The 11,400-nt window shown below is 58.0% G+C and overlaps 1 long non-coding RNA gene across 2 annotated transcripts; it reads left to right on the forward strand.

Annotated features, from left to right (window-relative positions):
- Positions 1–8,545: 8,545 nt before the first annotated feature.
- Positions 8,546–10,278, forward strand: LOC120324977. Of its 2 annotated transcripts, none has more exons than XR_005566724.1 (4): positions 8,546–8,650; positions 9,473–9,511; positions 10,040–10,125; positions 10,234–10,278. It is a non-coding gene; the product is annotated as an uncharacterized LOC120324977 (long non-coding RNA). The 2 variants fall into 2 exon arrangements; XR_005566723.1 differs by having other exon boundaries at positions 10,040–10,129; positions 10,234–10,274.
- Positions 10,279–11,400: the final 1,122 nt, after the last annotated feature.

The following is an 11,400-nucleotide window of genomic DNA, read 5'->3' on the forward strand; positions in this document are numbered from 1 at the left end:
AAAGCTACCTTTCCTCGTGGGAATGGACCGGCCGGGCTTTGGCAGTCTGGCCCCTCGAAAGCCTTAAGTGACCTCTTCCAACAGGGGAAGACTGAAGCAAGCGGTGCCAGACAGAACTGGAGTTTCTGGAGAATAAAAGCTGGAAGCGTGCCCCCGAAAATCCCCCCGGCTGGTCAGCGGTCTGACTTGCACGGACCGGTGGCCTTGGCCAGGAGCGGTCCTGCGGGAAGCGCCTTTGCCCAGGCTGTAATTTTAATTTCCATTGGATGCTTGGCAAAGCCCCCCTGGGTGAGCCCCAGTGCCTGGCAGGAGCGGAGCGGGCTTCCAGGGAGGTATTCACCTGGTCAGCGGCAGGAGCCATCCTACCTGAGGCCTCGGTGAGTGCTTTTTGTGTGACGGGACAGTGAAGCTGTGGGAATGACCTGGCTAGTGCTCGGTGTGGTCCTAATTAAGGTGTCTTTTACTCCGTGTTCCCAGGCTCCCTGTTTTCCTTCGGTCGCCGTGGGTGTGCCGGACGCCTCTGGCAGGACTAACCCCGTGGCTTTTCTGTCCAACGTGCTGTGCTGTGCTGTGCTGTGCTGCAGGTAAGAAAAGCTGGGAGTGCAGTCCCTCTGCTTTGCTCGCTGTGTCTCTTGGGGAGCGATTTTGGAGGGGAATCCCAGAGCGATTTGGTTTGAAGGGGACCTTCAAAGGCCAGCCTGCCTTCCGTGGGCAGGGACACCTTCCACTGTCCCCGGTTGCTGCGAGTCCCGTCCAGCCCGGCCTGGAACACTTGCAGGGATGGGGCAGGCTCAGCTTCCCTGGGCAGTGTGCTCTAATATCTCTCCACTGGCATCCTGAAAAATGTCGTCAGCGTGTTTTGTTGGACGCCGGTAAGCAGGACCCGGGTGAAGAGGACATTCTCTGAGGTGCTGGGAGAAGGAGGACTCGTGCGGGCACCTCCAGAGACAGCGGGAACGGGAGCGTGCTGCGGAGAAGGAAAATTCCAGGGGGTGGGTGCCGAGAAATTTGTCCTTCCCTCGCCCTGTGCTCTGCACTCAGCAATGGGTCAAGTGCAGAAGTTTCCTGGGGACCCTGGGAAATGATGCCGGGTCTGCTAAGAAAAGTGGGGCCAAAGGAGCAGGACCTGGGTCTGCGAGCGTGGGAGAAACAAGGGCCGGGTCATCCTCTGCCTCCGGGAGGGAGGGCAGCAGGAAAGGCCACGGACTAAAGCACTGAAGTGCCGTTCCCCAGGGAGCCCCTGCCCAGCACTGAACTTGCTTGTGCACTTGCTGTCCCTTTCCCAGCGGAGCCGAAGCGTCGGGTGCGGGTGCCGGGGGCATGGAGCTGCCAAGGACAAACTGGGAGGGTGTTTGCGAGGGAAGGGGGGAGAAGGAGCTCTTGACGTGCTTTTTTTCCTTCTTCATCCCACAGAATTGCCACGGGAGGAAATACTTCAGAGGGGCTTCCCTCCGGATAAGCCCTGAATGTGCCAGGAGGTTTCAGCCGGGAGGAAAGGAGCTGTGGAAGAAAAGCAGCCTAAAAATAGCCAGCGGGGATCATCAGGTTTTCCAGCCAAGAAGCACAAGGAGAGAGATGAGGGAATGGGGTTCCAATTCCTAATGATTTGGTGGGTGCAGGAATGATTTGTGTGTGTTTTCCAGTGCCTTTTGATTCCTGAGATGGTTTTAAAATGATGGCTTTAGCAATCAACTAAATCGGAGATGTTGTTTCTGGGAGGAAATGGTGCCAAATAAATGCAGAGTTTTGGGTCAGGTTTTGGGATGATTTGGGTCAGGTTTTGGGGTCAGTTTGGGGTCACTGTTTGGGGTGATTGGGGTCAGTTTTGGGTCAGGTTTTGGGATGATTTGGGTCAGGTTTTGGGGTCAGTTTTGGGTCAGCTTTTGGGGTGATTTGGGTCGGTTTTGGGTCAATTTTTGGGGAGCACTGGGTGTTCCTGGGGGTTGTTGGGGAGCACTGGGTGTTTACTGGGGAGCACTGGGAGAGAAGATGAAAAATAAAGAGAATAAAAAATAAACGAAATAAAAAAATGAAACATAAAAAACAAAAGAAAATTAAAAAAAAAAAGGCAAAAAAACTAAAAAGGAAATTAAAATGAAAATGAAATAAAAGAGAAAAAAAAAAAAAAAAGAAAAAAAAAAAGAAACCCCTTCTTGGGCACCCCGTTTCCTCTCCTCCCGCCCCCCGACCCGTAAATTGCGGGGTCATCACCCCTCAAATGTGAGACGGGGATCCCAAAATGCGGGTGGGGGAACCCCAGGGAGCCGAAAAAGCGGAGGGGGAGCCGCAGTAAGAAAGCGAAGCCGGGCGGTCGGGCGGCGGGGTGGGGGGGGCAGGCAAGGTGGCGACGGCGGCGCGTGCGCAGTCGTTGGCAAGACGCCGGCGATCACGTGGTAAGTAAGGGCAGCCAGGAGCGGGACCGGCGACGCATGCGCAGTGGCTCTCGTGGCGGTGCAGCGCTCCCCGCTCGAGTTAAGGGCCGGTTCCGGCGGCAGGGCGGGACTGGCGGTCTCCCGTCTCTGGCGGGGTGTGTGTGGGGGGAATAACGTGAAGATTTTTTGGGGTGAAAGCGCAGAAATTAGCGAGGAGGGCCGGTAATTTGGGTAAACTCGGTCACCGGAAGTAGAGAGCGACCGGAAGTCCTCCAAGGCCCCGGCCCGGCAGTCCGCCAAGCCCACAGTAAAGATGGCGCCGCCAGGACCGGAACGACCACACTAAAGATGGCGGCCCCGGCCCGGAAGTTCGCCCCGACGCCACACTCAAGATGGCGCCGCCAGGACCGGAACTTAGCCGAGGCCACACTCAAGATGGCGGCGAGAGGCCCCCGCCCTGGCCTCAGAGAGGCGTCTATCCTGTTGCCTGACCTCCGCCGCGACCCGGACCCCCGCCCCGCGCCCGCAGCGCCGTCTCGCCGCGCCGCTTCCCGCTGTGGGGACGGGGCGGGGCGCTCGGCGGCGCCGGGCGCGGGCGGCAGGTTCGCGGGCGGCGGCAGGCACCGGCGCGGGCAGACCCCTCTCGCGCCGCGGCGCGCCGCGCACGCGCGACGATCCCACGCGGTCGCCGTCCTCCCGCCCCGTTCCGCCCCGTTCCGCTCCGCTCCGCTCCGCTCCCGGTCGGTCCCGCCGTGCCCCGGAGATGCTGTCGGGGCTGCGCCGCCGCCTCCCCCCCCCCCCGGAAGCGACCCACGGCGGCAGATCCGACGTCGGGCTCTGCAGGAGATCGTCGCCGGGGTAAGCGGGGGCCCGGCGGGGGGGCGGCGGCCGCTCTTCTGCCTCTCCCGCGGCCAGCGGGGCCTGCAGGCAGGGGAAGCGACGGGCAGCTTTCTCGCCTCTGCGGAGAAACTTGCACCTGCGTGCCGCCGCAGGGCCGGGTTCGGATGTGCCCTGGCATTGCACACGCACCACACCCCCCCGCGGGGAGGGTCTGCGCTGCCTCGGGGACCCTGTCTGTGCTGCCGGGAGAGAGAAATCCTTTGGGAAGCTGGGCTGGAAACAGCAACTCTGTGAACTGCTCAGCTTTTCCTAGGCAAGGGCAGGTTTTAGGGAAGAAAGGCCCGGACGCGCGAAAGGCGCCGCGGGTCTCGCCAAGGGGGGGGGGGCGCGCGGCTGCAGCGCCGCGCGCGGCTGCAGTGCCGCTCCCGGCCGTGTCCGCCAGGCGGCGACTGTGAGGCAGGGCCCGGCGCTCGGGGGCGCTCTGGCAAGCGACGCTTGCCCTGGGAAAGCGGCGGGCTTTGGCCACTGCCGGCCTTCCCCCGCAGTGCCCGGGCTGGCCCAGCGCCTGGCAAAACCTCGTAGGGAAAAGGCAAGCAACACCTGCGGTGGTTCTGCCCTTTCTTTAGCCAGGGACTGGAACACAGACAAAATCAAGGGGCTCTTTGACCTGGGCAGGCTCCCAGCATTTTTCAGCCTTCCTTAGCAGGGCATTCTCACCCTCTGAAAAGCTGAAAGGCTTTAACAGCTGGAGACGCGCCTGCAGCTGTGCAGATTAATGTCCTTTCTTTTAGGAAACGAAGGGGAAGTTTTCCTGTTGTGAGCCTAAATACCGAGTCTACTCTGCTTTTTCAATCAGGTGACGAAGCTTATGGAAAAAAAGACCAAAGGCCTCGAGGTGAGTCCATTCTACCCAGTTCTGCTTTTCTGGGATCGGGTTGGGAAAATCACGTGAAATTCTGAAAAGCTTCTCTCCGTGTTTTCTAGTTGTTTTTTCAGCCTTGGTGTAAGTTTCATGTAGAAAAGGGCATAGAATTGTTAGAACAGAGAAACACGACTTTCTCGGGAGAGATGGAAGAAAAGGCTGCTGATTCCAGTTCTGCTTTTCTTGTCTTCTGTTAGACTGTCATTTTCTCTCCCCTACTGTTCAAACAGGCAGCAATTAATTGCTCTGCTGAAGAGTTTGCTGTACTAAGTGTCTGTCAAATCGATGCCTTCAACTCAAGATAGCACCTGCTCCTTAGTTACAAAAAGCTCCTCACAGGAAATTTTCAGGCGTGCCCATAAACCTCCTGGCTGTTTGTTTGGGAGTACAGGGTTTTCTCGTCTGTAACAGAATAGTCGTGGCATTTGCTATGGAATGCTGGTGGCAATCTAGTCAGAAGAGGCCCCCGTGCTTCACTAATTTTGCCTTTTTGTTGTTCAGGGTGACTTCTTCCCAGGGATGTTCTTCTTGACCCCCCGGGGCAAACGGAGGTGTCAGCGTCAGGAGCCATCCTAACTGAGGCCCTGGTAGGTCAGTGCTTTTTGTGTGACCGGACGGTGAAGCTGTCTGTGGGAATGACCTGGCTAGTGCTCGGTGTGGTCCTAATTAAGGTGTCTTTTACTCCGTGTTCCCAGGCTCCCTCTTTCCCTTCGGTCGCCGTGGGTGTGCCGGACGCCTCTGGCAGGACTAACCCCGTGGCTTTTCTGTCCAACGTGCTGTGCTGTGCTGTGTGTGCCTGCAGGTAAGAAAAGCGGGGAGTGCAGTCCCTCTGCTTTGCTCGCTGTGTCTCTTGGGGAGTGATTTTGGAGGGGAATCCCAGAGCGATTTGGTTTGAAGGGGACCTTCAAAGGCCAGCCTGCCTTCCGTGGGCAGGGACACCTTCCGCTCTCATCCCCGGCTGGATGCTCCCAGTCCCGTCCAGCCCGGCCTGGAACACTTGCAGGGATGGGGCAGGCTCAGCTTCCCTGGGCAGTGTGCTCTAATATCTCTGCACTGGCATCCTGAAAAATGTCGTCAGCGTGTTTTGTTCAACGATGGTAAGCAGGACCCGGGTGAAGAGGACATTCTGTTAGGTGCAGAGGGAAATAATTCTCCTTTGAAGCCAAATGGATTCAGATTTGCACGAGTCTTGTCTGCCTTATGTTTGAATTGCTTTCTATTCTAGGCAGTTGTTTTAAATTAAACTTTTATTTTGTGTCTCCCCCCCAGTATCCTGTCCAAGACAAAGCTACCTTTCCTCGTGGGAATGGACCGGCCGGGCTTTGGCAGTCTGGCCCCTCGAAAGCCTTAAGTGACCTCTTCCAACAGGGGAAGACTGAAGCAAGCGGTGCCAGACAGAACTGGAGTTTCTGGAGAATAAAAGCTGGAAGCGTGCCCCCGAAAATCCCCCCGGCTGGTCAGCGGTCTGACTTGCACGGACCGGTGGCCTTGGCCAGGAGCGGTCCTGCGGGAAGCGCCTTTGCCCAGGCTGTAATTTTAATTTCCATTGGATGCTTGGCAAAGCCCCCCTGGGTGAGCCCCAGTGCCTGGCAGGAGCGGAGCGGGCTTCCAGGGAGGTATTCACCTGGTCAGCGGCAGGAGCCATCCTACCTGAGGCCTCGGTGAGTGCTTTTTGTGTGACGGGACAGTGAAGCTGTGGGAATGACCTGGCTAGTGCTCGGTGTGGTCCTAATTAAGGTGTCTTTTACTCCGTGTTCCCAGGCTCCCTGTTTTCCTTCGGTCGCCGTGGGTGTGCCGGACGCCTCTGGCAGGACTAACCCCGTGGCTTTTCTGTCCAACGTGCTGTGCTGTGCTGTGCTGTGTGTGCCTGCAGGTAAGAAAAGCTGGGAGTGCAGTCCCTCTGCTTTGCTCGCTGTGTCTCTTGGGGAGCGATTTTGGAGGGGAATCCCAGAGCGATTTGGTTTGAAGGGGACCTTCAAAGGCCAGCCTGCCTTCCGTGGGCAGGGACACCTTCCACTGTCCCCGGTTGCTGCGAGTCCCGTCCAGCCCGGCCTGGAACACTTGCAGGGATGGGGCAGGCTCAGCTTCCCTGGGCAGTGTGCTCTAATATCTCTCCACTGGCATCCTGAAAAATGTCGTCAGCGTGTTTTGTTGGACGCCGGTAAGCAGGACCCGGGTGAAGAGGACATTCTCTGAGGTGCTGGGAGAAGGAGGACTCGTGCGGGCACCTCCAGAGACAGCGGGAACGGGAGCGTGCTGCGGAGAAGGAAAATTCCAGGGGGTGGGTGCCGAGAAATTTGTCCTTCCCTCGCCCTGTGCTCTGCACTCAGCAATGGGTCAAGTGCAGAAGTTTCCTGGGGACCCTGGGAAATGATGCCGGGTCTGCTAAGAAAAGTGGGGCCAAAGGAGCAGGACCTGGGTCTGCGAGCGTGGGAGAAACAAGGGCCGGGTCATCCTCTGCCTCCGGGAGGGAGGGCAGCAGGAAAGGCCACGGACTAAAGCACTGAAGTGCCGTTCCCCAGGGAGCCCCTGCCCAGCACTGAACTTGCTTGTGCACTTGCTGTCCCTTTCCCAGCGGAGCCGAAGCGTCGGGTGCGGGTGCCGGGGGCATGGAGCTGCCAAGGACAAACTGGGAGGGTGTTTGCGAGGGAAGGGGGGAGAAGGAGCTCTTGACGTGCTTTTTTTCCTTCTTCATCCCACAGAATTGCCACGGGAGGAAATACTTCAGAGGGGCTTCCCTCCGGATAAGCCCTGAATGTGCCAGGAGGTTTCAGCCGGGAGGAAAGGAGCTGTGGAAGAAAAGCAGCCTAAAAATAGCCAGCGGGGATCATCAGGTTTTCCAGCCAAGAAGCACAAGGAGAGAGATGAGGGAATGGGGTTCCAATTCCTAATGATTTGGTGGGTGCAGGAATGATTTGTGTGTGTTTTCCAGTGCCTTTTGATTCCTGAGATGGTTTTAAAATGATGGCTTTAGCAATCAACTAAATCGGAGATGTTGTTTCTGGGAGGAAATGGTGCCAAATAAATGCAGAGTTTTGGGTCAGGTTTTGGGATGATTTGGGTCAGGTTTTGGGGTCAGTTTGGGGTCACTGTTTGGGGTGATTGGGGTCAGTTTTGGGTCAGGTTTTGGGATGATTTGGGTCAGGTTTTGGGGTCAGTTTTGGGTCAGCTTTTGGGGTGATTTGGGTCGGTTTTGGGTCAATTTTTGGGGAGCACTGGGTGTTCCTGGGGGTTGTTGGGGAGCACTGGGTGTTTACTGGGGAGCACTGGGAGAGAAGATGAAAAATAAAGAGAATAAAAAATAAACGAAATAAAAAAATGAAACATAAAAAACAAAAGAAAATTAAAAAAAAAAAAGGCAAAAAAACTAAAAAGGAAATAAAATGAAAATGAAATAAAAGAGAAAAAAAAAAAAGAAAAAAAAAAAGAAACCCCTTCTTGGGCACCCCGTTTCCTCTCCTCCCGCCCCCCGACCCGTAAATTGCGGGGTCATCACCCCTCAAATGTGAGACGGGGATCCCAAAATGCGGGTGGGGGAACCCCAGGGAGCCGAAAAAGCGGAGGGGGAGCCGCAGTAAGAAAGCGAAGCCGGGCGGTCGGGCGGCGGGGTGGGGGGGGCAGGCAAGGTGGCGACGGCGGCGCGTGCGCAGTCGTTGGCAAGACGCCGGCGATCACGTGGTAAGTAAGGGCAGCCAGGAGCGGGACCGGCGACGCATGCGCAGTGGCTCTCGTGGCGGTGCAGCGCTCCCCGCTCGAGTTAAGGGCCGGTTCCGGCGGCAGGGCGGGACTGGCGGTCTCCCGTCTCTGGCGGGGTGTGTGTGGGGGGAATAACGTGAAGATTTTTTGGGGTGAAAGCGCAGAAATTAGCGAGGAGGGCCGGTAATTTGGGTAAACTCGGTCACCGGAAGTAGAGAGCGACCGGAAGTCCTCCAAGGCCCCGGCCCGGCAGTCCGCCAAGCCCACAGTAAAGATGGCGCCGCCAGGACCGGAACGACCACACTAAAGATGGCGGCCCCGGCCCGGAAGTTCGCCCCGACGCCACACTCAAGATGGCGCCGCCAGGACCGGAACTTAGCCGAGGCCACACTCAAGATGGCGGCGAGAGGCCCCCGCCCTGGCCTCAGAGAGGCGTCTATCCTGTTGCCTGACCTCCGCCGCGACCCGGACCCCCGCCCCGCGCCCGCAGCGCCGTCTCGCCGCGCCGCTTCCCGCTGTGGGGACGGGGCGGGGCGCTCGGCGGCGCCGGGCGCGGGCGGCAGGTTCGCGGGCGGCGGCAGGCACCGGCGCGGGCAGACCCCTCTCGCGCCGCGGCGCGCCGCGCACGCGCGACGATCCCACGCGGTCGCCGTCCTCCCGCCCCGTTCCGCCCCCGTTCCGCTCCGCTCCGCTCCGCTCCCGGTCGGTCCCGCCGTGCCCCGGAGATGCTGTCGGGGCTGCGCCGCCGCCTCCCCCCCCCCCCGGAAGCGACCCACGGCGGCAGATCCGACGTCGGGCTCTGCAGGAGATCGTCGCCGGGGTAAGCGGGGGCCCGGCGGGGGGGCGGCGGCCGCTCTTCTGCCTCTCCCGCGGCCAGCGGGGCCTGCAGGCAGGGGAAGCGACGGGCAGCTTTCTCGCCTCTGCGGAGAAACTTGCACCTGCGTGCCGCCGCAGGGCCGGGTTCGGATGTGCCCTGGCATTGCACACGCACCACACCCCCCCGCGGGGAGGGTCTGCGCTGCCTCGGGGACCCTGTCTGTGCTGCCGGGAGAGAGAAATCCTTTGGGAAGCTGGGCTGGAAACAGCAACTCTGTGAACTGCTCAGCTTTTCCTAGGCAAGGGCAGGTTTTAGGGAAGAAAGGCCCGGACGCGCGAAAGGCGCCGCGGGTCTCGCCAAGGGGGGGGGGGGCGCGCGGCTGCAGTGCCGCTCCCGGCCGTGTCCGCCAGGCGGCGACTGTGAGGCAGGGCCCGGCGCTCGGGGGCGCTCTGGCAAGCGACGCTTGCCCTGGGAAAGCGGCGGGCTTTGGCCACTGCCGGCCTTCCCCCGCAGTGCCCGGGCTGGCCCAGCGCCTGGCAAAACCTCGTAGGGAAAAGGCAAGCAACACCTGCGGTGGTTCTGCCCTTTCTTTAGCCAGGGACTGGAACACAGACAAAATCAAGGGGCTCTTTGACCTGGGCAGGCTCCCAGCATTTTTCAGCCTTCCTTAGCAGGGCATTCTCACCCTCTGAAAAGCTGAAAGGCTTTAACAGCTGGAGACGCGCCTGCAGCTGTGCAGATTAATGTCCTTTCTTTTAGGAAACGAAGGGGAAGGTTTTCCTGTTGTGAGCCTAAATACCGAGTCTACTCTGCTTTTTCAATCAGGTGACGAAGCTTATGGAAAAAAAGACCAAAGGCCTCGAGGTGAGTCCATTCTACCCAGTTCTGCTTTTCTGGGATCGGGTTGGGAAAATCACGTGAAATTCTGAAAAGCTTCTCTCCGTGTTTTCTAGTTGTTTTTTCAGCCTTGGTGTAAGTTTCATGTAGAAAAGGGCATAGAATTGTTAGAACAGAGAAACACGACTTTCTCGGGAGAGATGGAAGAAAAGGCTGCTGATTCCAGTTCTGCTTTTCTTGTCTTCTGTTAGACTGTCATTTTCTCTCCCCTACTGTTCAAACAGGCAGCAATTAATTGCTCTGCTGAAGAGTTTGCTGTACTAAGTGTCTGTCAAATCGATGCCTTCAACTCAAGATAGCACCTGCTCCTTAGTTACAAAAAGCTCCTCACAGGAAATTTTCAGGCGTGCCCACAAACCTCCTGGCTGTTTGTTTGGGAGTACAGGGTTTTCTCGTCTGTAACAGAATTGTCGTGGCATTTGCTATGGAATGCTGGTGGCAATCTAGTCAGAAGAGGCCCCCGTGCTTCACTAATTTTGCCTTTTTGTTGTTCAGGGTGACTTCTTCCTAGGGATGTTCTTCTTGACCCCCCGGGGCAAACGGAGGTGTCAGCGTCAGGAGCCATCCTAACTGAGGCCCTGGTAGGTCAGTGCTTTTTGTGTGACCGGACGGTGAAGCTGTCTGTGGGAATGACCTGGCTAGTGCTCGGTGTGGTCCTAATTAAGGTGTCTTTTACTCCGTGTTCCCAGGCTCCCTCTTTCCCTTCGGTCGCCGTGGGTGTGCCGGACGCCTCTGGCAGGACTAACCCCGTGGCTTTTCTGTCCAACGTGCTGTGCTGTGCTGCGTGTGCCCTGCAGGTAAGAAAAGCGGGGAGTGCAGTCCCTCTGCTTTGCTCGCTGTGTCGCTTGGGGAGTGATTTTGGAGGGGAATCCCAGAGCGATTTGGTTTGAAGGGGACCTTCAAAGGCCAGCCTGCCTTCCGTGGGCAGGGACACCTTCCGCTCTCATCCCCGGCTGGATGCTCCCAGTCCCGTCCAGCCTGGCCTGGAACACTTGCAGGGAGGGGGCAGGCTCAGCTTCCCTGGGCAGTGTGCTCTAATATCTCTGCACTGGCATCCTGAAAAATGTCGTCAGCGTGTTTTGTTCAACGATGGTAAGCAGGACCCGGGTGAAGAGGACATTCTGTTAGGTGCAGAGGGAAATAATTCTCCTTTGAAGCCAAATGGATTCAGAGTTGCACGAGTCTTGTCTGCCTTATGTTTGAATTGCTTTCTATTCTAGGCAGTTGTTTTAAATTAAACTTTTATTTGGTGTCTCCCCCCCAGTATCCTGTCCAAGACAAAGCTACCTTTCCTCGTGGGAATGGACCGGCCGGGCTTTGGCAATCTGGCCCCTCGAAAGCCTTAAGTGACCTCTTCCAGCAGGGGAAGACTGAAGCAAGCGGTGCCAGAAAGAACTGGAGTTTCTGGAGAATAAAAGCTGGAAGCGTGCCCCCAAAAATCCCCCCGGGTGGTCAGTGGTCTGACTTGCACGGACCGGTGGCCTCGGCCAGGAGCGGTCCTGAGGGAAGCGCCTTTGCCCAGGCTGTAATTTTAATTTCCATTGGATGCTTGGCAAAGCCCCCCTGGGTGAGCCCCAGTGCCTGGCAGGAGCGGAGCGGGCTTCCAGGGAGGTATTCACCTGGTCAGCGGCAGGAGCCATCCTACCTGAGGCCTCGGTGAGTGCTTTTTGTGTGACGGGACAGTGAAGCTGTGGGAATGACCTGGCTAGTGCTCGGTGTGGTCCTAATTAAGGTGTCTTTTACTCCGTGTTCCCAGGCTCCCTGTTTTCCTTCGGTCGCCGTGGGTGTGCCGGACGCCTCTGGCAGGACTAACCCCGTGGCTTTTCTGTCCAACGTGCTGTGCTGTGCTGTGCTGT

This window comes from Pipra filicauda, unplaced genomic scaffold (assembly GCF_003945595.2).
Source record: "Pipra filicauda isolate LSUMZ 115617 unplaced genomic scaffold, ASM394559v2 scaffold78_size3787270_pilon, whole genome shotgun sequence".
NCBI lineage: Eukaryota > Metazoa > Chordata > Aves > Passeriformes > Pipridae > Pipra > Pipra filicauda.